The sequence below is a fragment of the Lagenorhynchus albirostris genome, chromosome 13 (assembly GCF_949774975.1).
Source record: "Lagenorhynchus albirostris chromosome 13, mLagAlb1.1, whole genome shotgun sequence".
Taxonomy (NCBI): domain Eukaryota; kingdom Metazoa; phylum Chordata; class Mammalia; order Artiodactyla; family Delphinidae; genus Lagenorhynchus; species Lagenorhynchus albirostris.
Genome location: NC_083107.1, coordinates 7,420,710 through 7,426,900, shown reverse-complemented (window position 1 = coordinate 7,426,900; position 6,191 = coordinate 7,420,710). Strand labels below are relative to the sequence as shown.

General features: G+C 35.9%; 1 non-coding gene across 1 annotated transcript; it reads right to left on the bottom strand.

The window, feature by feature from the left end:
• Window positions 1-2,771: 2,771 nt before the first annotated feature.
• Window positions 2,772-2,878, bottom strand: LOC132532012 (U6 spliceosomal RNA). The gene has a single exon (XR_009544274.1). It is a non-coding gene; the product is annotated as a U6 spliceosomal RNA (small nuclear RNA).
• Between the last annotated feature and the right edge of the window lie 3,313 nt (window positions 2,879-6,191).

Genomic DNA, 6,191 nt, shown 5'->3' with positions numbered 1-6,191 from the left:
GTTCCTGCTATTAGGGGAGAAAATTTTACCGTTGAATATGAAGTTAGCTTTGAGATTTTACATGAATCATAATGAGGAAGTTCCCTTCTATTCCTAGTTTTCTAAGTGTTATTATCCTGCAAGGATGTTAGATATTTTCAAAAGCTTTTTCAGCATCAAGATGATCATGTGAGTTTTTCCTTTGTTCTATTACTGTGGTGTATTATATTGATTTTCTTATGTTGAACCATCCTTGCATCCTGGAATAAATCCTACTTGGTCATGGTGTATAATCCTTTTGATATGTGGTTCAATTCCATGTGCTAGTATTTTATTGAGGATTTTGCAACTATAAGTGATATTGGTCTGCAGTTTTTTTTGTACTTTAGGTACCTTTGTCTGGCTTTGGTATTAGGGTAATGTGACCTCTAATAGAATACATTAGAAATTGTTTCCTCCTCTTCTTTTTTTGGAAGAGTTTGTGAAGGACTAGTGTTACTTCTTTAAACGTTTGATAGAATTCACCAGCAAAGCCATATGGTCTTGGATTTTCTTTCCTGGAAGGCTTTTTATTACTAATTCAACCTCTTTACTCAATAAAGGTATGTTCAGATTTTCTATATCTTATTGAGGTGGTTTGGTAAGTTGTGCATTTTCTAGGAATTTGTCTATTTCTTCCAGGTTATCTAATTTGTTGGTGTATAATTGTTCATAATATCTTACAATCCTTTCTAATTCTGTAAGGTCAGTAGTAATATCCCCACTTTCATTTCTGATATTAGTTATTTTCATCTTTTCTCTCTTTCTCAATCTAGCTAACAGTTTGCCAAATTGGTTAATAGTCTCAAAGAACCATTTTTGGTATCATCAATTCTATTTTTAAAAAATTTCTATTTTATTTGTCTCTGCTTTAATCTTCATTAGTTCCTTCTGCTAGATTTGGGTTTAGCTTGTCTTTCTTTCTGACTTCCTTAAGATGTAAAGTTAGCTTATTAATGTGAGATTTTCCCTTTTTAAAAAAATATACACTTTTAAGAGCAGTTTTAGGTTCACAGGAAAATTGAGTGTAAAGTGCAGAGATTTCTCATATATTCCATGCTCCTACTCATGCAGAGCCCCTCCCATTATCAACATTCCCAACCAGAGTGGCATATTTGTTACAATTGATCACCTACCTGCCTTGACACATCATTATCACCCAAAGTCCATCGTTTACATTAGGGTTCATTGTTACTGTTGCTCTTTCTATGGATGTGGACAAATGTATAATGTATACAGGTATAATGACATGTACCACTATTACAGTATCATACAGAACACTGACGTCCCTGGCTTATGATGGTTCAACTTAATGATTTTTTGACTTTATAATGGTGCGAAAGCAAACAAGCATTCAGTAGAAACCGAGCTTTCAATTTTGATCTTTTCCTGGGCTAGTGGTATGCTGGCCAGTACTCTCTGGTGTTGCTGGGCAGCAGGAGTGAGCCACAGCTCCAGTCAGCACATGATTACTAGGGTAAACAACTGATACACTTATAACCATCTGTACCCATACAATCATTCACTTTTTTTCACTTCCAGTACAGTATTCAATAAATTATATGAAAGAGTCAGCACTTTATTTATTTATTTATTTTTTGTGGTACGCGGGCCTCTCACTGTTGTGGCCTCTTCCGTTGCGGAGCACAGGCTCCGGACGCGCAGGCTCAGCGGCCATGGCTCACAGGCCTAGCCGCTCCGCGACATGTGGGATCTTCCCAGACCAGGGCACGAACCCGTGTCCCCTGCATCGGGAGGCGGACTCTCAACCACTGTGCCACCAGGGAAGCCCTCAACACTTTATTATACAATAGGCTTTGTGTTAGATGATTTTGCCCAACTGCAGACTAATGTGTGTCCTGAGCACATTTAAGTTCGGCTAGGCTAAGCTATGGTGTTAGATAGGTTAGGTTCATTAAATGCATTTTCGACTTAAACCCACCATGAACTGAAAATATCAGGATGTAACCCTGTTGTTAAGTCTAGGAAGATCTCTAGTTTCACTGCCCTAAAAATCCTCTGTGGTTCACCTTTTCATACCTCCCTCCCCTTTAATCCCTGGCAACCACTCATCTTTTTATTGCCTCCATATTGCCTTTTCCAGAATGTCATATAAAGTTGAAACCATACAGTATATAACCTTTTCAGATTGGTTTCTTTCACTTTGTCTAACATGCATTTAAGTTTCCTCCATGTCTTTTCATGGCTTAATAGCTCATTTTATTTTAGCACTAAATACTATTCCATTGTCTGAATATACCACAGTTTATTTATCCATTCACCTACTGAAGACATCTTGGTTGCTTCCAAGTTTAGCAATTATGAATAAAGGTGTTATAGCCATTCATGTGCAGGTTTTTGTGTGGAAATAAGTTTTCAACTCATCTGGGTAGATACCAGGAGTGCAATTTCTGGATCATATGGTAAGAGTATGTTTAGTTTAGTAAGAAACTGCCCAACTGTCTTCCAAACTGGCTGCACCCTTTTGTATTATTACCAGCAATGAAAGAGTGTTCCGCTTGCTCTACATCTTTGCCAGCATTTGGTGCTGTGTTTTGGATTTTGGCCATTCTAATAGGTGTGCAATGGTATCTCATCGCTTTAATTTGTGTTTCCTTCATGCCATGTGATGTGGAACATATTTTTGTGTGCTTATTTACCATCTGTATGTCTTCTTGGGTAAGGTGTCTGTTCAGGTGTTTGACCCATCTTTTAATTGGGTTGTTTGTTTTCTTTTTTTCTTTTCTTTTTTTTAAAATATGGAACGCTTCACGAATTTGCGTGTCATCCTTGCGCAGGGGCCATGCTAAACTTCTCTGTATCGTTCCAATTTTCGTATATGTGCTGCCGAAGCGAGCACTTTTTTTTTAATAAATTTATTTATTTTTATTTATTTATTTTTGGCTGCATTGGGTCTTCATTGCTGCATGCAGGCTTTCTCTAGTTGCTGCAAGTGGGGGCTACTCTTCATTGTGGTGTGTGGGCTTCTTATTGTGGTGGCTCCTCTTGTTGTGGAGCACAGGCTCTAGGCACACGGGCTTCTGTAGTTGTGGCAGGGGGTTCAGTAGTTGCAGCTCGTGGGCTCTAGAGCGCAGGCTCAGCAGTTGTGGCACACGGGCTTAGTTGCTCTGCAGTATGTGGGATCTTCCTGGACCAGGGATTGAACCCATGTCCCCTGAATTGGCAGGTGGATTCTTAACCACTGCGCCCCAGGAAGTCTCAGGCTTTTGGTTTTCTTATTATTGAGTTTTAAGAGTCATTTGTTTTCACAGAGCAAACATTTTTAATTTTAATGAAGGCCAGTTTATCAATTCTTTCACTTATGGATTGTGCTTTTGGTGTTGCATCATCACCATACCCAAGGTCATCTAGGTTTCCTCCTATATTATCTTCTAGGAGTTTGAGTTTTGTGTTTTACATTTAGTTCTCAAATCCATTTGGAGGTAATCTTTGTGAAAGGTATAATGTCTGTGTCTGGATTTGGGTTTTTTTGGGGGGTGGCATGTGAATGTCTAGTTGTTCTAGCACCATTTGTTGAAAAGATTATCTTTGCTCCATTATATTTTCTCTGCTTTTTTTGTCAAAGATCAGTTAACTATACACACACACACACACACACACACACACACATACATACATATACATATATGGGTTTATATCTGGGCTCTCTATTCCATTGATTTGTCTATTCTTCCACCAACACCACACTGTTTTGATTACTGTAGCTTTATCATAAGTCTTGAAGTTGCGTAGTATCAGTCTTCCAACTTTGTTCTCCTTCATTATTGTGTTGGCTATTCTGAGCCTTTTTCCTCTTTATATAAACTTGAGAATTAGTTTGTCAATATCCACAAAATAAGTTTTTGGGATTTTGATTTGGATTGTGTTGAATTTATGAATTAAATTCATGAATCCGTGAATCAAGTTGAACCTATAAATCTATATATCAACTAATATCTTAACAGTATTGAGTCTCCCTATCCTGAACATGGAATATCTCTCCATTTATTTAGTTCTTCTTTGATATCTTTCATCCGTTTTATAGTTTTCCTCAAGTCTTGTACATACCTTATTAGATTTGCCTATTTCATTGAGCACTAATGTAAATGGTTATATGTCTTTAATTGCAAATTTTACTTGTTCATTGCTGGTATATAGGAAGGCAATAGACTTTTGTGTATTAACCTTGTATCCTGCACTTTGCTATAAACTTTTATTAGTTCCAGGAGGGTTTTTTATTTTGTTCATTTGCTTGTTTTTGTCAATTCTTCCAGATTTTTTACACAATTATGTCATCTACAGATAAACACAAGTTTACTTCTTCCTTCTCAATCTGTGTATATTTTCTTTTCTTTCTGCATTTGCTAGGACTTCCAATATGATGTTGAAAAGCAAAGGTGGGAGGGGCAGACATCTTTGCCTTGTTCTTGATCTTAATGGGAAAACTTCAAACTTCTTCTCATTAGGTATGATATTAGCTGTAGGTTTTTGTAGATATTTTTTATCAAATTGAGGAAATTCCCCTCTAATCTCAGTTCCCTGAGAGTTTTTATCATGAATGGTGTTGGATTTTGTCAAATGCATTTTCTGCTGTATCCATTGATATCATTATGTGATTTTAGTTCTTTAGCCTGTGATTACATTGATTTTTGCATATTGAAACAGTCTTGCATACCTGGGATAAATCTCACTTGGTTGTGCTGTATGATTATTTTAATACACTGCTGGATTGATTTGCTAATATTTTGTTGGGGATTTCTGCATCTATGTTCATGACAGATATTGGTCTGTCATTTTTTTGTACTGTCTTTTTTTTTTTTTTTGGCGTTAAGGTAATGCTGGTCTCATTGTATGAGTTAGGAAATATTCTCTCTGATTCCATCCTCTGAAAAAGATTGTATAGAATTAGTGTAACTTCTTCCTTAAATGTTTGCTGAAATTCACCTGTGAACCCATCTGTGTCTGGTGCTTTCTGTTTTGGAAGATTAGTAGTTGTTGATTTTATAATACAATAGAAAGAGGCCTATTGAGATTTATCTATTTCTTGTGTGAGTTTTAGCAGATTGTGTCTTTCAGGGAATTGGTCCATTTCACCTAGGTTATCAAATTTGCAGGGACAGATTTGTTCATATTATTTCTTTATTATCCTTTTAATGTCCACAATCTGTAGTGATGTTTCCTCTTCCATTTCTGTAAAATAGTTTGTGTCCTCTCTTTTTTTCTTAGCCTGGCTAGAGGTTTATCAAATTTGTTTTTTTCTAAGAGCCAGCTTTTGGTTTGGTTGATTTCTCTCTATTGATTTCCTACCTCCAGTTTCATTGATTTCTGCTCTAATAATTATTATTTCTTTTTTTCCTGCTTGTTTGGATTTAATTTTCTCTTGTCCAACTTTCCTAAGGTGCATGATTTATTTAGACCTTCTTTTCTAATATATGCATTCAGTACTATAAGTTTCCTTTTAAGCAGTGCCTTTGCTGCATCCCATACATTTTTTAAAATTAATTTTTATTGGCGTATAGTTGATTTACAAAGTTGTGTTAGTTTCTGTTGTACAGCAAAGTGAATCATTTATACTTATACATATATTCACTTTTTTAGATTCTTTTCCCATAGAGGTCATTACAGAGTATTGAGTAGAGTTCCCTGTGCTATACAGTAGGCTCTTGTTGGTTATCTATTTTATATATAGTAGTGCATCCCATAAATTTTGATAAATTGTATTTTCATTTTCATTTAGTGAAAATATTTAAACATTTCTCTTGAGACTTCTTTGACTCATGTGTTATTAAGAATGTGTTGTTTAATCTCTGGGGATTTTCCAGCTATCTTTTTGTTATTGATTTCTATTTTGATTCCACTGTAGTCTGAGAGCAGACATTTATATGATCTCTACTTTTTAAATTTGTTAAGGTGTATTTTATGGCCCAGAATGTGTTCTATCTTGGTGAATGTTCCATGTGAGAAGAGTGTGTAATCTGCTGTTGTTCAATCAGGTAGTTTATAGATATCAATGATACTTAATTGATTGATGGTGCTGTTGAGTTCAACTATGTCCTTACTGATTTTTCTGCCTGCTGGATCTCTCCATTTCTGATAGAGGAGTGTTAAAGTCATCAATGATAATAGTGGATTCACTTATTTCTCCTTGCAGTTCTGTCTGATTTTTTGCCTCA